At 47.5% G+C, this 19,862-nt stretch overlaps 1 long non-coding RNA gene across 2 annotated transcripts in view; it reads right to left on the bottom strand.

Moving 5' to 3' along the window:
* The window catches only part of LOC113604139 (uncharacterized), a 43,636-nt gene that overhangs the window by 14,309 nt on the left and 9,465 nt on the right, over positions 1-19,862 (bottom strand). For both annotated transcript variants that reach the window (XR_008296666.1, XR_008296667.1), the window contains exons 3-5: positions 11,750-11,914; positions 8,091-9,300; positions 1,749-1,941 (exon numbers count right to left, since the gene is read on the bottom strand). This is a non-coding gene — a long non-coding RNA (uncharacterized LOC113604139). The remainder of the gene's footprint in view (positions 1-1,748; positions 1,942-8,090; positions 9,301-11,749; positions 11,915-19,862) is intronic.

Raw genomic sequence — 19,862 nt, 5'->3', positions numbered from 1 at the left:
CCCTTAAGAGCTGTCTGATGTGAGCAAATTACTCAATCTCTCCCAGCTCTGGGCTGGTTGTGATGGTGAAAGAGATAATGCACAGTGAAATCCTCGCGTGGGGTAGGCACATAATGCCCCACGCAGATGCATCAGGGCTGTCTGCGGCGGGCATAGGAGGGTCAGGGAGGGAGGTGGGCCAGGACGGAGCCCTGCCCTGTCACAGTATCTCCTTTCTCACATCGCAGTGATCATCCTGGCTGTTCACCCTGTTTCTCCCAGGGGTGAGATTAGGAATCTCCCTGGGATAGAATCAAGTCAGAGGAGACGGCCCATCCCCAAATCCTCATGAAACAACTACGTTGCTCCTTTCTTTTTCTTTCTTAAAATTTGTTTAACATTTAGTTTTGAGAGACAGTGAGACAGAGCACATGTGGGGGAGGGGCAGAGAGAGAGAGGGAGAGAGAGAGAGCGGGACACAAAATCTGAAGCAGGCTCCAGGCTCTGAGCTGTCAGCACAGAGCCTGACGCGGGGCTCGACCTCACAGACCACAAGATCATGACCTGAGCCAAAGCTGGCCTCCCAACCAACTGACCCAGCCAGGCGCCCCTTTTTTCTTTCTATCCCGGAGGAGATTTATCATTTCCAGAAATGCCTTTGCGGCGCCCCCATCCCGCTCTTCACGGAGCCCACCCTCTGCCCCTTTCTAGGGCCAGACGGCAGGAAGTGGGTGGCAGTCTCTGGTCCTCTGACCTTGTCCCGGAGGGGCTCAGGCCTCTCCTTATACAGGTCTTCCTCCAGATCCCGGTCCTGCCCCTGGGCTCCAGAGGTGCGGGTGCTAAACGCACGGCCACCAGACGGGCTCCTTCCCAGATGCTCACTAACCGCTGGGTCCAGGGAGAGAATTCCACCGGCTCAGCAAATTTCCCTTTGTTGTTGGTTTTGTCTGTTGGCTCCCCTCCCCCCCGCACCCCCCCTTTCTCTTTTTCCTTTCTTCCCTTGAGTCAGCAACGCAGAGTCCAGCGAAGCAGATGGGGTGAAGGGGGATAGACGCACCCCCGCGCAGGCCCTCGGGTCCCTTTGCCTCGTCCCAGGCCAGCCCCGCGCTGCAGACACCCGCGCTTCTGGCCCTCTTTCTTGTCCCCGCCCCCACCGCCCCACCGGGAACTGAATGTCCGCCACTAGCAGGGGATGCAGGTGCCTGTCACCTGGGGTCTAGCTCCCTGCAAAGCCTCCTCCTTTCTCCTTAGCTCGTTGAACCCTGAAGACTCCAGAAACTCTAAGAAGTGCTTTACATTGAACTCATTTCAATCTCACTACAAGTCTGTGAGCGATCCTATTATTATCGCACACTGTTGCTGTCAGCAGGCAAACCAAGCAATAATAATAATATAATAATCCGAGCATAGCAAACCAGCAATTTTTCATCTGAGCATTAAGAGTTGAAGGGATATTTGAAAGGCTCCTGCCCACAGAAATATTACCCTACACTCAGGTCTAAAAGTTTACCAGTAGATGTATTTAGCAGGAGTATGTCCCATGCAATATTTCTCTGTTGTTTGTCTGGGATATACTTGTACTAAAAAATGATCTGTTGTTTATCTGTAATTCACATTTAACTGGGCACCCCGTATTTTGATTTGCTAAATCTGGCAATCCCTTCCCGCTGGGGCCTGGGAGGTGGGGGGAGGGGGGGGGAGAAGGGGTGGGAGGGGTGGGAGGCCCCAGGTCACTCCTGTTTCTGCTCCATTCTATTGATTATACTCACCAGGATCTCTTCTTCTTCCTCCTCCTCCTCCAGCACTACAGCCTGTTGCCAACTTCACGAGCCCCCACCCCGGCTTGCTTGCCCGGCAAGCTTGCCCAGGCGAGCAGCTTGCCCCACAGCTGGCCATCCAGGATGCTGCAAAAAGGATACGGGGTCTTGTCCAAAGTCCTTCCTCTGCAGCCCTAGTTCCATCCTGATGTCAGAGAGGAGAAAGACAAGAAAGTGTAAGAGGATGCAGAGCAAAGCTTCCAGATGTCTGTGCTGAATTACCAATGGAGTCTACCAGAGAGCCAGTAGATTGATACATTCATGCAGCACGTGGTTATGTACCAGGGATACGGGAGTGAACAGCACAGCACATCCTGGTCCTGATGGAGCACACATCTAGCAGAACCAATTTCTAGGTAAGTAACGCCAGGTGACAAAGGTCATGCCGGGAGACAGCACACAGCAGGGTCCCAGTGCACCCAGAGGTCAGGGGGCTGGGGCAGAAAAGGACCCCTCAAAGAAGAGATGAGCTGAAACCCGAGGGCTGAGCAGGAGGTCTCCAGGTAGAGGGTCACAGTAGGTAGCTGGGGGATAGAGTAACAATATTTTTGAAGTTTCCAAAACAAGAGAGAGGCTCTTGGAAATATTATGCTGAGTGAAAAAAGCCAGACACAAAAGGCCACGTATTGTATGATTCTCTTTGTATGAAATGTTCAGAATCGGTCAATTCATAAAGAAAAAAAGTAGGGGCGCCTGGATGTCTCAGTTAGTGAAGCATCCAACTCCTGATCTCAGCTCAGGTCATGATCTCACGGTTCATGGGATCAAGCCCCCCATTGGGCTCCGTGCTGACAGCAAGGAGCCTGCCTGGGATTCTCTCTCTCCCTCTCTCTGTCCCTCCCCTGCTCTCTCTCTCTCTCTCTTTCTCAAAATGAATAAATAAACCTTAAAAAAAAATAAGAAAGAAAGCAGATTAGTGGTTGCCAGGGCTGGGGGATGAAAATGTCACAGGGTTTAGAGAGAGGTAATGGTTGCACAAACTTGTGGCTATTCCAAAAACTACTTAATTTTACACTTCAAAATGATGAATTGTATGGTATGTGAATTATGTCTCAATTTTTCAAAAAGGGGTTGCGGTGGGAACCTGAGGCCCTAATGAGCAGCTAAATGAAGCCCAGCTCACATGGGACGAAAGGGAGAGGTAGGCCAGGCCAGATCCTTCAAGATCACCTTCAGATGGACTTGATCTGAGGGCTGTGGAAAACCAGGGGAAGGTTTGAAGCTGAGACTGGTCAGCTTGTCACTTTAGAAAGACCCCTCTGGCTGCAGTGTGGAGGGTGCATTGAATGGGGGCCAGAAAGACCAGTTAGAAGGCTGCTGCCATAGTCTAGATGAGGGATCGTGGGGACCTGAACCGGGGCAGCAGGGAAGGAGAGAAGTAGGATTCAAGGGAGAGACAGGCGGAACGACAGGGCTGGGGATGGCTGGATGTGGAGGGAAGGGTGGGAAGAGGAAGGAGTGGGGTGTGCCCCAGGGAAACGGATTGGGAACCACTTACCGGGACAGGGAAGCCTGGGGGCAAGCCCAAAGGAGGGGATGTCTTGAGAAAAATGGTGTGGTCCACCTTGTGGAACACCACAGGGAGTCAAGCAGGTGAGGACACACAGGCGTCCACTGGATTCAGGGACAGCTCGGTCACTGATGACCCTTGAGGGGACAGGGCTGGACTGATAAGAGACTGAGGCAGATTGAGGAGGATGAATGGAGGAGGAAGAAGCAGAAACTGATTCTTGGAAGAGGTTTGTGAAGGGGAGAAGTAAAACAGGGGTAGAGCTGGCAGGGTGGGAGGGAAGCAACTTGTTTGAATTCTGAGAGCCTGGACAGGCGGCTGTATAGGGTTTCTAAGGAAGTGGGTGGAGCCAGGAGCACTGGCCTCCTTGTGGGAGGAGGGATGGACCGGTTTCTGGTTAGCAAGAGGGAAGAAGAAGGGGCAGAGCTGAGGTGGGTGGTGCCAGGGTTTGTAAGTCCGGAGATGAGGGAAGGGAATTGCCACACGACTTCTATTTTATCGCTGAAGCAGGGGACAAGGTCAAACGCGGAAGCTCTAGGCAAAGGAGAGGGACTGGCCCAGCATATGTCTGAACTGGCTCAGAGAGCCTAATGTTAAACTTCCCAGGATGTTGTGAGCCGGTTGTTGAACACAGCTGTTATTAAATTCTAGTAAATCCTCACAAAAATGCTCAACTATTTTTTTTTTTATAAAGGTGCAAAAACATTTTGCTTTTTCAGTGAGTGGTTGCAGTTGGACCTCATCAGAATGAAAAGCTTTTGCTCTGTGAAAAAACCTCCTTGAGAGGATGAGAAGACAAGTTACAGACTGGGAGAAGATACTTGCAAACTACGTACCTGACAAGGGACCAGCATCTAGAACATATAAAGAATTCCCAAAACTCAGCAGCGTGAAAACCAAACAGTTCAATTAGAAAAACGGGCAAAAGGCACGAATGGACGTTTCACTGAAGACGGCATCCGGACGGCAAATGGCACATCGAAAAAGTGTTCAAGATCATTGGACACTTTGAGAAATGCAAAATGAAACCACAATAAGATAACATGGCACACCTACCAGAAAGGCTAAAATCAAAAATAATGGTAACACCAAATGCTGTTAAGGATGTGGAGAGACTGAATCACTCATACATGGCTTTGGGGAATGCAAAATGGTAAAGCCACTCTGGACAAGAGTATGGGAAGTTTCTTACAAAACTAAGGGACACCTGGGTGGCTCAGTCAGTTAATTGACTCTTGATTTCAGCTCATGATCTCATGGTTTGTGGGTTCAAACCCCTCGCCCGGCTCTGTGCTGACAGCATGGAGCCTGCTTGGGATTCTCTCTCTCTCTGCCCCTCCCCTGCTTGTGCACATGCTCGCTCTCTCTCTCTCTCTCTCTCAAAATAAATAAACTTTAAAAATAAAAATACATTAAAAACTGTTACATACTGTATAATCCCATTGCTATAACATACTTGAAATGACAAAATTAGAAAGATTGTGAGTTTCCAGGGATTGAAGGGTGGGTGGAGGGAGGGCTGCAGCTTTCAGGGGTCCTTGTGATGAAGCTGTTCTGTACTTTGACTGCGGTGGTCACACAAATCTGCACATGTAATAAGACTGCATAGAATTAAATACACAGAAACACAGAGACGTACACAAATAAGTGCGTGCAAAAGTGGCAAAATCTGAGCAAGGCAGATGGATTGTGTCAATGTCAACTTCCGGGCTGTGATGTGTCCTATTAGAGGTTATCCCTGGGTGAAGGGAGCTCTCTGTATTATTTCCTAAAACTGCACGCGAATGTACACTTATCACAAAATAAAATATTTTAAAGATTAAATTATATAAATTACAATGAAACACATTATGTTTGAACCGATGAACACTGGAAACGACTCACTTCCTAATTATGTCACTACTATCTATGCTCCAGAGGCTAGTTACATCTATTGTATCTACATGGTCGCTGACTGATGTCCTGCTGGTAGCTTGAAATGGGCCACGGTGGGAGTATTTATAGCGTAAGAATCAGCAGACACCGTAAATCAGGGCTCCCCCCGCCCCTCGCCACCACAGAGCCCGTTGTTTACTCTGCCAGCACACCACCGGGCTGGCCTGCTTGTTGGAGTGGAATCGTCTTTCCAGGGCACAGAATCAAGAGTTGCCTGGAGACACAAGGATTGCTAGGTGCTGCTGTGGTGGAGCTGAGGGTGGAGACCATGACTTCAAGGTGGCCCAGCCGTCCCAGCGCTGTGGAAAGCTGTTGACTGCCTTTGTTGACGGTTGGGGCTTTGCCAGGTGCCTGCAAGGGAAGGACAAGATGGAAAGGGAATCTGGGATACAGACAATTCGTGCTTGAAGCTGGAGTGTGGAATCTGACCTGGGAAGGGGGGCAGGTGAAGGCAGTGGGGACTGGGTGATGGGGACGGTGTGAAGGTGTCCGTGGGCCAGAGGTCCCAAAGAGCCTGAGGAGCGGCGGTGTTGCAAGTGACTGAGCATGTAGCCGAAAGGGTGGGGTCTGCAGTCAGGGGGACACAATGGCCGCAGGTGTTATCTCAGGGGGCACGGTCCTGGGGATTCTGAATGGGCTGGGGCCACTGGATTCCAGTGCACAGCGTGGCCACGGGTGTGGGCTGGAATGGAGGGCAGGGCCCTGAGGATAAGGAGCCCAGGAGTTGGACATTTCCATGGAGGCTGGTGTCTCCAGGGACGGTGGCAGGACTTGGATTAGAGGGAGCACTGGGTGAAGAAGAGGATATGGGGGAGGGAACAACGGAGGGAGAAAAGGACAGAAGGGAGGGGAAAAAAAAGAAAAGTCTGCTTAGGAGAGGCAAGAAGGAGAAACTAATGTGTAGAGCCGGAGGGTGTTTGGGAGCACCATTTAGTGATATTAATCGCCTCTATTTTCATTAAAAAGGGCTAAAGGGCTTGGTGGAGAATCTAAATTCCCCCAGGGACCAGACTAAATTCCTGTCTTTGTCATAAGAGTCTGAGTGTATCAGATGCTTCAGATTGTGTCCCAAATCACAGGACAAAACATAATCCAGAAAACAAGTGTCCCGTCAGTTCACTGGACCACCCTGCTGGAAGCTCCCAGAGGATGAGTGGCTGCCTCCAGGGCTTGTCTGAGGGAGGAGGCTTCAAAGGCAAAGAGGCATCAACCGGGAGGCAGGAGGTGGGACCAGATTTCAGCTGGCCAAGTCTGATTCCTCCAACAACCCAAACGGGGACCCAGAAAAACCCCTGTTCAAGCCCTAGGAATGTAAGAACGGTGGGAAGTTTTCTCAAATTGCAGGAACCAGGTCTTTCTTACTCACATATGGATTCGTGCTACCCAGCCCAGTGTCATGTATATAGCAGGTTAGTGGGTGCTCAGTAATTGTTTGTAGAATTAAACAGAATTTATTTGAAGGGAGAGCATTTCAGTGGAAGGGTGGGGGCCTTGTTATGCTTCCCTTCCAGCCAGATTTTAAATTTAAGTTTGGAGAGGGAAGGAAATATTAGCACAATTAACTCTCGGACGGTAGGCTTCCGGCTCTCTCCGTGGAAGTTTTCTTCCCGATGGAGGAAAGGTGGGAAGAGCCTTCCCTTTGCTTCTCAAATTGCCCCAAGGGCCCTGCTGCTCCAGCAGTCTGTTCAGGTCGCCCTCCGCAGCTAGTGAGGGCCGGGCGCCCAGCTGAGCACTCTCCAAGTAGCTGACCCCGTTTCAACCTCACCACTGCCTCCGGGGTGGCGGGGGGCTGTTGTTACGTGCCGTCTGACAGTCAGGACCTGCAGGCTCAGAGAGGCCCCTGGCTGACTGGCCAGAGGGGCGGGCCTGGGCCACGAAACCTCCTTCCACCCTCCCAGCTGGAGCCCACTGCCGCTGCCCCCCAGCCCCAGCCCCTGGACTGAAGTCACAGCAAGTAGCCCTCTCTTCCCCAGCTCAGTGATCCATCCCTCTGGATAAACACCTGCCCCGTCTGTCCCCAAAGCCTGTGCCAAATCACGGTCTTGTCCTGTGTAGGTAGAGGGGAAGGCAGGGGACGGAAAAATCCAGATTCCACTTTGGAAAGAACTTCAATTTGGGGGCAAGGGCAGGGTGGAAGGAGGAGAGAAGCATAGGAAATGATTTAGAAACAGCTGAACTTTGGAAAACAGCAGAAACATCTCTCGGGTGCTGCAGAGGAGTGCATTTTTCAATGAAGCTGTGCCAAGGGACTGAAAAATTGCTTATGAGCACAGGACATTGGCCCAGGGAGCAGTCGAACTGACAGGGCGGACAGAGCTGCTACGAGGGCAGCTTGTTCGGAGGCAGCAAAGGAAACTTGGAGCACATTCGTAATCACTGAATTCCAGGAGGTCACCAAGTTCTACAGCCCCTCAATAATGTGACTGCTGCATAGGAGGGAGACCAAATCCGAGGGCCACGGAATGCTACGGCCACTGAATACTATAGTAACCAAATCCTACACCTCACATAGAAAATTCTGGTGTTAGTGTTCCAATAGATTAGGTCCTCCTTGACAATAATGTTTGTTAAAAGAGTAACAGTCTTGAGGCCCCTGAATTCACCAGTTGGTCTACTGTCTGGGGAGCCACAGTAAAACGACAGTAGACATAGGTTGGGACCGAAGGGAGGGGAAAGGGAGAGAAGTCCTCCCGCCAAGCCTGGAAGCCAGCCCACACTCGTCAGCCCCGCAACACTAAAATTGCTCGTGCCTGTGTTTGGTCAAGGTGGATGTTTGTGGCCAAGAGGGATCTGGGTTTTAACTGTGTTTGGGATTTGGAAAGGAGAAAGTGTGGGGTTTTCGATTTTACCTGTTGGCCACTCTCCTGGGCAGCCAGGGAGCCCTGTTTGCCTGTGACTTTTCCCTGGCAGCTCACGTTGGCCATCCAGAGAGACTCCAGGAGGTGGAAGACGGCTCGGTCTTAGTGTGGTGGCCGCAGTCGTAGGAACTCGCCATGGTCAAGGGCCTCTCAGGGAAACTGCCTGCAAACACAAGGGACCTTGGCAGGGCCTCCCCTGCCGCATGCGGTTCTCTTGCAGAGCCCGCATCGCCTCCCGTGCTGCCCCTACCCCCGGTCTCCACGCCCCTCTCTGCCCTCCCCGAGCCTGCCACAGGAGGACAGGACCGGGTTGTGTCCCCTCCCCGTGTTCCCAGGCGATTTCACCGAGGGCACGTGACAACTCCTGACAGTTGCCTTGGGCTGAGCGTGCAGAAGGGCAGACAAGAGGCGGTCAGAGGGGGCCGAGGCCCAGTTCTCGTGTGCCTTCCCTTTCCCCCACACCCCTCCATTTGGCCTCACCCAGGGCTCCTGGGGTGGGTCACAGTTGTGAGGGACCCCCTAGGGCCCACCCCCAGCACCCCAGTCCCAGGCAGAATTCCCGCCTGCCCTGTGGCACCTTGATTCTCCCCTGCCTGAGGGGTCACTGAGGAGGGGGAAGTGGCCGCTGGTCCAGCTGAGGGTCTACAGGAAGAGGACAGCCACATGGCCACGGCCTGAGGTGTGGAGGCACCCCCTGAACTGATTCTTCTGGGCGGCGAAGAGATTCCAGTACTGCCTGAGCCCCCGGGGTTTGCTTTCTTCCTTCCTTTCCTCATCACAGCGATCCCCGTTCGTTGCGGAAAGTACGGCAAATGCAGAAAAATGTAAAGAAATGTAAAAACAATAACGGATGATCCGTAACCCCGAAGCAAGCGCGGGTAAAAGTTGCACAGACTGTCTGCAGCCTTCTCTGCTGTCTCCCTTCACGTGGCTTGTTTCTCTTATCAGCAGGTGATAAGCTGTCAGCCCCGGTGCTAAACGCTCCAAATACTTCGGGATGCTGTTTTAAAGGCTGTACGTGACGGTTAACTCAATCTTGTGTCAGCTCGACCGACCGGGCCGTGGGTTGGCCGGATTACATCTTACTTCTGGGTGCGTCTGTGAGGGTGTTTCCAGATGAGACTGGCATTTGAATTAATGGGCTCAGTAAAGCCGGTTTTCCTCCCGAAAGTGCGTGGGCCTCATCCAATCCACTGAGGGCCTGAAACGAACAAAGGGCAGAGGACGGAAGAACTCGCCCCTTTTCTCTGCCCCGACGTGGAAGCTGGGCATCTCCCCCCATCTTCTTCTGCCCTCAGACATTTCCCACCCTCAGCTCCCACAATCGGCTCCCAGGTTCTCAGGCCTTTGGGCTCAGACTGAATTACACCACTGGCTTTTCTGGGTCTCCAGCTTGCTGATGGCAGACTGTGGGACTTCTCAGCCTCCATAACCAAATGAGCCAATTCTTCATAATAAATCTCGGTAGATAGAAAATAGATAGTTCTCTTCTCTGGAGAACCCCAGCTAATGCAAAAGCCGTATCATATATCTACCCACGTATTTATTCAAAATGAGGTATTGAAGCAAAGGGGGAAAAAAGAGAGACAACCCCCAAACGGACTCTTAACTATAGAAAATAAACAGAGGGCTACCAGAGGGGAGGGGGGATGGGAGAAATAGGTGAAGGGGATAAGAACGCACTTCTCGTGATGAGCGCTGAGAAGTATCTGGAAGTGTTGAATCGGTATATTGTACACCTGAAACTAGAACCACGCTCTATGTTAACCACACTGGAATTAAAGTAAACAAACAAGCAAGCAACCTGCTTGGTCCACTGGAAGGAACAGACGACACATCACACATAATGATACGGGGGAGGGGCGCCTGGGTGGCTCAGTTGGTTAAGTGTCCAACTTCGGCTCAGGTCATGAGCTCACCGTTCATAAGCTTGAGCCCCACGTCGGGCCCTGTGCCGATGGCTCAGAGCCAGGAGCTTGCTTCGGATTCTGTGTCTCCCTCTCTCTCTGTCCCTCCCCTGTTCATGCTCTGTCTCTGTCTCTCAAAAATAAATAAACATTGCAAAAAAAAAATTTTTTTTTTTAATGATACGGGGGAAGCAGTGAACGCCTAGGAAGGGTGCCCAGTCTCCAGCATGTGTGGTAGATGTGGAAGGCGGAGAGGAGAAAGGCTTCCAGAAAGAAGCTGAGAATCAGCTGGGAGAAGGAGGGAAAAGTGGGCACTCTGGAGAGAAGGTGTGGAAAGGAGAAACAGCCAGTGGGGGGCAAAAACTGAAGATGTAAAGTTTAGTTAGAAGAACAGGAAAATGTGGTCAAGTAAGCATGGCCCCAATTAAGAAGAGCTCTTAGTACTTCCAATAAAGTTGAACCTTTATCCTGCGGCTGATAGGGAGCCATCGTGAGGATGTAAGCAAGGGAGAGAGTGACATGCATGTTAGGGACGTGACCCCAGCTAAGGACGGAGCTTGAGATGACCCGTCTAGATGGCACCTGTCCAGGGTAAGCAAGGTCTGGCTCACGCAGTGGTGGCAATGGGCAGATCAAGGAGAGGCAGCCTTGAGAATTATTTAGGAGGTAGAATTTGTACAGCGTGGCAATGTCGCGTTGAGGTGAGCAAGAGAGAAGTCTACAGCAACCTTGAGGTGCCTAGCTGGGATGATTTGGTAGATCATGATGCCACAAACTGGAACAGATGATGTAGGAAAAGGAGTGAGCTGGCAGGTATTTTAGTTATTTCTATTCCTGCATTAAAAACCTGCTTAAAATGTGGCCTTAAACAACAATTTATTATCTCTCATGATTCTGTGGGTTAAGAAATGGGCTGAGTACGGGGCGCCCGGGTGGCTCAGTTGGTTGAGCGTGCGACTCTTGGTTTCAGCTCGGGTCAATGATCTCACAGTCTGTGAGTTCGAGCCCCACATCGGGATCCACGCTGGTAGCGTGGGGCCTGCTTGGGATTCTCTCTTTCCCGGTCTCTCTGCCCCTCCCCTGCTCATTGTCTCTGTCTCTCTCTCAAAAATAAATAAATAAACTTAATAAGTGAGTAAGTAAATAAAGAAAGGAAGAAATGGGCTGGGTACTTCTGTTTCACACTCTGGGGTCATTCACTTGGCTGCATTGAGCCATTGACTGGGAAGGTCCATGGTCTTACTCACATGCCCAGCCTCTTGGTTCTCCTCCACAGGGCCTCTCTCTCCTCCCACGTGGCTAGCATCTGTCTTCTCCTGCCTTCAGACTCAGAAGAGGACCCAGGAGAACCTATGGTGAAGTTCCATCCCTATTCTGAGTCTGAGGGCCGGAGGAGACCAATGCCTCAGCTAGAAGACAGTGAGGCAGAGAGAAAGAATTCATGGAATGCCTGGGTGGCTCAGTCAGTTAAGCGTCTAACTTCCGCTCAGGTCGTGATCTTGTGGTTCCCGAGTTCAAGCCCTGCATTGAGCTCTATGCTGTCAGCACGGAGCCTGCTTTGGATCCTCTGAAGCACTACAGCCACCCACCTCCCATTCCAGATGGAGGATTCGTTTCCCTGCTGGGAGTGCTGGCCGCTCACAGCTGGGTCTCTCTCCAGGAACCGTCCTCCCCCAAAGTTACACCCTCTCAAAGCACAGCTCCCACCCAATGGCTGGAGGATGTGGGGGCCAGCCCCCCCACCTCTCTTCAGGACAACTCGGAAGGGCCATCCCCGCTGGAGAGCTCCCCCTGGGATCAGCTGATGATTCTGTTGTAGCTATGCCGCAGTTCAACTTCTCCTCTGGTCCGGGCCTCTTCCCTCACTCCCGCTCCCATAGGGATGCTGCTCCCAATCCTTCCCTGTAACTAGACACAAACCTCTGTCAGGATGTGTCCCGCCAGCGCACGGAGGCGGAGAAGGAAGAGGCTGAGCTCTGACTGGGCCAGGAAGAGTTAGAGAGAGCCTCTGGAATGGAAGAAGAGCCTCCCACAGGCAGCAAGGTTTCTGAGGCTGCAGTCTGAGGGAGAGGTCTACATGGAGTGGGTAGAAGGAGAGGATCAAGGGACGAAACACTGACCTAGCCGATCACTCATGTTAGGAATTTAGGTCCTCTCCAATTTTCATTGTTATAAATAAAAAACATCAGAATACACGTCTTGATACCTAAATTCTTTTGTCCACAGTTCTAGTCACTTTTTTTTTTAGCCCAGATTTGAGCACTGAAATTGGAAATTACAGAATATAAGCATTCTTGAGGCTACCAGAACTGTCCAAGGCCCCTGTTCACATCGCCCTTACACAGCATTCATTCTCCTTCAGCCAAACTCCTAAATTTATAAGAGACTTGATTTAGGGAAGGTCATTGATTCAGCTAGAGAGTTAATTATTCATTTGAATTGGTTTGTGCAAAAGGCTCCAGAGAGCCTACAAGAATAAATTGAAATGCTATTAGAACTAACAGGCGAATTTAATAAAGTGGCTGCATGCAAAATTCAATAGCTTCCTCATCAACTAGCAACAACCAATTAGAAAATAAAGTGGGGGGTGGCAGGGGGTAGAGAGCATAATTACAACAGTAATAACGGTAACAAAATGCTCAGGATTGACTTTAGCAACAAACATGGGAAACGGGAAAACTACATCTTAAAACTCTGTGAACTTTCTAAAACACACGCTATAATTAATTAGATAGAAAGACATGCTATGTTTCTAAATGGGAAGAATGAATGTGCTATAGCGTTAACTTGTTGATTTAACACCATCCAATTGAATGTCCAAGGAGGTTGTTGTTTTGTTCTTGTTAAACATGCCACAGTTATTCTAAAGTTTACTCAGAATAAATACACAGGCAGGAATGGCTAAGAACAAACGTGAAAATGAGTGAAGGAGGAATTTTGCTTCATCAGATATTAAATAGACAATGAAGCTAAAATTGTGAAAATGGCGTAGCCCTGATGCAAGAATTGGCGGATGCCCCCGTGGGTCACGCTCACAAGCAGAAGCTAGTGTGCAAGGATCTAGTGTCTGATGAAGTCCATGCCACAATCCTGGTGGAAGAGGAAGCATTATTTGGTAAGCGGTGTAGAGACAACTGGCTAACCATCTGGGGGAAAAAATGATACCTTCTCTCCCACCACACATCCAAATAAATAAAATTCCAGTTGATGAAAGCATTAAGCATTGTTATAGGTTGAATTGTATCCCTTGGAAAAGCTTTTTATAAATAAATAAATACATAAATAAATATATATGCACACATTTTAATAAAAAATTATATCTAATTAAAAATTATAACGTAATATAAGATATTAAAATTATATATAATTTATATCTATATATTTTATATATTTCTATTATATATATATTATATATTTCTATTATATATTATATTATGTATACATTTCTATAATATTAATATATAATGTAATATAATATTAATATATTAAATATAATATTAATAGATTTCTATTATATATATTATATATCCCAACTCCCTGCACCTCAGAATGTGACTTTATTTTGAAACAGGGTCACTGCATATGTAATGAATTAAGATAAGGTCATGCTAGGACATGGTGGGCCTGAATCCAGTATGACTGGTGTCCTTATATGAAGACAGCACGTGAAGTCAGAAGAGATGGGAGTCATATCCTCCCACAAGCCAAGGAACCTTGAGGCTACCAGGAGCTGGAAGAAGCAAGGAAAGAGCATTTCTGAGCAAGCATGGCCCGGTCCACCATCCCCCGACTTCTGGCCTCCAGAACTTGAGACAACACATTTCTGTTGTCCTAAACCGCCCAGTCGGCGGTACTTTGTTACAGCCGCCCAAGGAAACCAACACAAACGTATAAATTAGAACCATTAAAAACATTCAAAGAAAATATAGGAGAAAGTTGTATATACTTTTTCAAAAGCAGTAAGGCCTTGATAAGCATAAAAGCAATGGAAACAATTCAAAGGGAAAATCAATACTTTTTATACATTAAAAAAACTTAAAGCTACATAAGAAATAGGTTTATCAAAACTAAAAGGTGAACAGCAAATTGGGAGAGTAAACTGCTACAAAAGGACAAGTGGCCATTATTCTTAATGTATAAGACTCTAAAACCCCAGTAGAAAATTGGGTGAACAACCCCCACAGACATTTCACAAAATGGGCATGACCGTGAACATTAAAAATGTTAATAATCATTAATTTCATTAATAATCAAAGCCACGTCAATTAAAAGGTGGAAATTTGCCTTTCAAATTAATAAATATTTTAAGGGTGCCTGGTGGCTCAGTCAGTTAAGCATCTGACTTCGGTTCAGGTCATGATCCCCCAGTTCCCGGGTTCAAGCCCTGCATCAGGCTCTGAGCTGACAGGGAGCTCAGAGCCTGGAGCCTGCTTTGGATTCTGTGTCTCTCTCTCTTCCCTTCCCCAGCTCACACTCTGTCTGTCTGTCTCTCTCTCAGAAATAAACATTAAAAAAATTTTTTTAAAAACCCAAATTAGTAATATTTTATATGACAGTACACTTAGTAAGAGAATAGTAAAAATTGTCCTTCCTCCCATCATATCGTTCAAAGTATAAATTTCTAGTATTCAAAGCATAAAATTCTAAAATTTTTAGAATGCAATCTCTGATACTGGGTATAGAAAGTTTTAAAAACTCATATCCTGGGGCGCCTGGGTGGCTCAGTCGGTTAAGCAGCCAACTTCGGCTCAGGTCATGATCTCGCGGTCCGTGAGTTCGAGCCCCGCGTCGGGCTCTGTGCTGACAGCTCAGAGCCTGGAGCCTCTTTCAGATTCTGTGTCTCCCTCTCTCTGACCCTCCCCCGTTCATGCTCTGTCTCTCTCTGTCTCAAAAATAAATAAGCGTTAAAAAAAAATTTTTTTTAAATAAATAAAAATAAAAACTCATATCCTTAAAAAAAATTTTTTTTTAATTTTAGAGAGAGAGCCCATGCTCCGTGTGGAGCCTGACATCAGGTTTGATCCCACAATCCTAGGGTCAGGACCTGAGCCAAAATCAAGTGACAGACACTCAACCCACTGAGCCACCCAGGCATCCCAAAAGTTCATACCCTTGGACCAAGTGATTCTCCTTCTAAAAATCTATCTTCAAGAAGCAAGTAAAATTTAGCCAAATATTTATCTACAAAAATGTTCATCACTGCACAATTTATAATAATGATAAATTAGAAACAGCCTCAATATCCAACAAGAGGGGAATCATTGCACAGCGTGTAATGTTAAATTATATAACCATTAAAGGAGGTGATTTCAACTTATTTAATGACATGGATGTATTTATAATAAAAATGTAAAACTAAAAAGCTCACTATTACATGTATGTTACAAAACACACACCTGCAGGGGACAATAGGAGATTAAAATGAAACAGAATATCTTTTCTCCTAAACAGCATGATTTATAGATGGTTTTAGTTTTTTTATTGCACGAAATATATGTAACATACAATTTGCCATTTTAACCACTTTTAAGTGTATAATTCAGTGGCATTAAGTACATTTACAATGCCATGCAATCATCACTTTCATCCATTTCCAGAACTTTTTCATCATCCACATGCTGAAACTCTATACTCCTTAAACAAAAGCTCTCATTCCTCCTTCCCCCAGTCCCTGGTGACCTCTATTCCAACTTCTGTCTCTATGAGTTTGCCTATTCTAGGTACCTTATGTAAGTGAAATTATACAAATATTCTTCTTTTGTGGCTTATTTCACTTATCGCCATGGACTGAATGTTTATTGCCCGCCCCCCTCACCATTCATATATTGAAATCCCAATCCCAAGGTGATGGCATTTGGAGGTGCGGCCTTGGGAAGAGAGTGGAGCCCTCATGAACAGGATTAGTGTTCTTATGAAAGAGACCCCAGAGATTATCATCACCACTTCTGCCATGTGAAGTGACAGTGACATGATGACCATCAGTGAGAAAGCAGGCTCTCACCAGACATAGAATCTGCAGATGCCATGGTGTTGGACTTCCAGCCTCCAGAGCCACGAGAAATAAGTTTCTGTTGTTTATAAGCCACCCATACGATGGTATTTTGTTACCACAACCTGAACAGATCATGACAGTTGGCATAGTATTTCCAAGATCCATCCATGTTGTGGCATGTATCAGAATATCATTCCTTTTTTACACTTGGTTAATATTCCATTATATGTAACTTACATACCACATGCTGTTCATCCATTCATCCATTTGGATGACATTTGTGGACATTTGTGTTGTTTTCCCCTTTAGACTATTATGAGTAATGCTGCCATTAACATTAGCACACTCGAATGTTTGAGTTCCCGCTTTCAATTATTTTGGGTATATACCTAAGGAGTGAAATTGCTGGATCATATGATAATTCTATGTTTAACTTTTTGAGGAATGGTTGGTTTTAAGTCTTAAAAATTTTCTTCTGCATTTTTCAGATTTTCTCCACTGAGCGTGCATTATTTTTATAATCAGAGGGAAAAAATGAACATATTATTTTCCAATGCCTCCCATTGCTTTTCTTTCTTCTCTTTACACATAAAGCACTGCTCCCATGGAGCCAAGCAAAAGATTGCTCAAATTTCCCCCTTAACTGAGAGCAAGGGCTGCACACATCCACAGAATGACTATTCCAACATGCACCTGGGATTTGTTTTAATCAGGCATGGTAAGATGTCGGGCATGGAGATGTTGCCTGTTTTTTTTTTTTTTTCATTTTATTGATATATAATTGCCAGATAACATAATGTAAGTGTAAGGTGTGTAGCACGATGATTTGATGCACATATAGATTGCAAAGTGATTACCATAATAAGGTTAGTTCACGCACCTATCGCCTCATATGTTGCCATGACAACTGCCTTTACAAGAATAGCTTATTGCCTACAATTCCCAAGCAGAGGGGTCTGCTGTGCCACACAGGGAACCAGAGTCATTCAGAAGGCTGAAGGAGCAAGGGGAAAGCATAGGCACAAGCGTTTATTGTGATTTCCATGGAAAAGGCAAGGCAAGCCAGTGTGGACAGATTTAGGATTGGCCAGTTTGAATCATTCCAGTGGGCTCTGGGCTAAAGGGGAGGCCCCTCCTTGTTGGGTACCTGGCCCAACAGGTGATTTAGGGCAGGGGGAATACTGACTTGGTGTGAGAGAGGTAGATAAAGGAGGTGGTTTGCATATGAAAAGTGCTCTCAGGCAAGGTGTTTACTATCCCTAGGAATGAGCTAACCCTAGAAGGACCATCAAAGTCCCAAGACGGCAGAGCATCATAAAATGCAGAAAATAAAAAACACGATTAATGCAGTGATGTGTGTGCAAGATTTCTCTTTAAAGCTGTTTGTAATAGGAAAGATTGGAAGCCAGTGAAATTTCCATATAAGGAAATAAGGAGCTGGTTAAATGTGATGTCACAGTAATAGAATCAAATGCTATGCAGTCATGAAAAAGAATGGAAGGATCTCCAAGAGGTGCCACAAAAAGGAAAAAACCCTGGTGCAAAACACCAAGGTCTCCATCATATGGACCCAGGTGCTTGTAAGTGCAGAGAGTATCTCTGGAAGGACGCCCAAGAAATTCTAACACGGGTGCCTCCAGGCAAGGGAACTCACTGGCCTCAGGACCAAGGTTAGGAGGGATAGAGAGGTATTATATCTTTTAATTTTGTGCCATGTGAGTGTGTTGTTTATATCTAAAAGAATTATATTAAGATTTTTAAGTCATGGGCACCTGGTGGCTCAGTTGGTTAAGCATCCAACTTCGGCTCAGGTCATGATCTCATGGTTCATGGGTTTGAGCCCCACGCTGGGCTCTGTGCTGACAGCTCAGAGCCTGGAGCCTGCTTCGGATTTTGTGTCTCCCTCTCCGTCTGCCCCTCCCCCGCTCATGCTCTCTCAAAAATAAACATTAAAATTAAATTTTTTTTTTTTTTAGAGAGAGCATGCTTGCACACGAGCAGGGGAGAGGGGCAGAGGGGGAGAGAGAGAGTGAGAGAGAATCTCAAGCAGGCTCTAGGCTCAGTGCGGAGCCCGATGCGGGGCTCAATCCCACAACCCTGGGATCATAACCTGAGCTGAAATCAAGAGTTGAATGCTCAACTGAGTCACCCATGTACCCCTATATTAACATTTTTGTTTTAAAAGAAGTGGGGAAAAGGCCAGAAGCCCTATTATACCTGTTATAGTTTGACCTGTATCTTCCAGAAAAATATACTGAAGTCCTAACCTCTGGTACCTGTGAATGTGACTTTCTTTGGAAATAGGGTCTTTGAAGATGTAATCAAGTTGTGACGTCATTAGGGTGGGGCCTAATCCAATATGACTGGTGTTCTTAGAAGAAGAGAGAAATTTGGATACACACACACACACACACACACACACACACACACACACACACAGAGGAGAATGCCATGTGAAGACCAGACTCAAGTAAAAGGTGGCCGAGCAATGTCGAGGGAGAGATTGAAGTGATACATCTTATACCTAGGAATGTCAAGGCCAGGGATTACCAGCAAATGTCAGAAGCTAGAAGAGCCAAAGGGCAGATTCTCCCTCTGAGTCCTCAGAAGGAACCAACCTTGCTAATACCTTGATATTGGACTTCTAATCTCCAGAACGGTGAGACAATAAATTTCTATAATTTTAAGCCTCCCAGCTTGTGATGCTTTGCTATGGTAGCCTTAGGAAGGTAATATAGACCCTTTCTCAACTCCCCCTGGAAGCCCCAATTTCCTGGTTATAATGCTGGCAAATGCTTTGAAAGAAGCTCAAGGTGGAGGCACAATTTCTGGACATGAACTCTCAAGGACCATGCAAACTCCTTCCAGCCCGAAGCTCTGGCCTCTGGGTTCCTCTCTGTCCCTCCTCCAAGGAGCAGAGCAGGCTGAGAACCTGGGTCCAGACCAAACATCCGGGGGTGAATCGGGGCTTGGATCCTAGAATGTGAGCCCCAAGCTGGCTGGAACTGAATTCTGTTCACTGCCCTCAGCAGCTCCTATAGGAGCACCTGGCAGGAAGTCGGTACTCCATTAATAGTCGTTGAGTGAAGGGAGGCGCAGTCTCTCTTGGGTCTCACTTGATCATTAAATAAGCACACTAATCAGCATCCACCTCCTGACCTTATGAGGATTAAAGACGCTAATGCCCCTGAAACCCTTAACAAGATGCCTGGAATATAACAAGAGCTCGGTAAGAAGCAGTTATTAACACTGTTACATTTTGGCAAACAAGGCTGTTCCCTATAGCAAAATTGGCAAGGTTTCACCTCACATGCCAACTCATTGTAGTTGTCGGGTGAGTTTGCCTAGACTGTTGTGTTGAAAAGATGCTGAGGTCAAGTCTGGGCTGGGTGGCAGGAGCCAGCTCCTCACCAAGGTAAAACATGGAAACCAGACAGAATGTTCTCCCTGCCGTGTTGTGCAGAAGAAGGAAAGGCTGAGGAGGGCAGGTTGCCCTGGGGCAGAGTCTCGCCCACACATCTGGGTCTCCCTGCAGAGGTGGGGCCAGTGCTGTGCTCCTACCCCGAAGGACAGGGTGGGCTCCCTCACCCCGGGCAGGAAAGAGGTGGAAATTAGCCAGTGATCCGGTAGTGGGCAAACCCTTCTAGGACAATCGGCCCTTCTCCTCCTTCCTGTGAATTTACCCAGGGCACTGGGTGCAAAAGACATCATGGAGCCCCTTCTTCCTATGCACCCCAGATACTGCTGGCCCCGACCGAGGACTTCCCCACCCTTCACAATGCTTCTCCAGTCAGTACACACTAATAGTTCTGCAAAGTGGGCTTTATCGCCTCTACAGATGAGCAAAGGCTGGAGTGTCTGAGT

This window comes from Acinonyx jubatus, chromosome A2 (assembly GCF_027475565.1).
Source record: "Acinonyx jubatus isolate Ajub_Pintada_27869175 chromosome A2, VMU_Ajub_asm_v1.0, whole genome shotgun sequence".
NCBI lineage: Eukaryota > Metazoa > Chordata > Mammalia > Carnivora > Felidae > Acinonyx > Acinonyx jubatus.
This window is presented reverse-complemented; position numbering and strand designations above follow the sequence as displayed.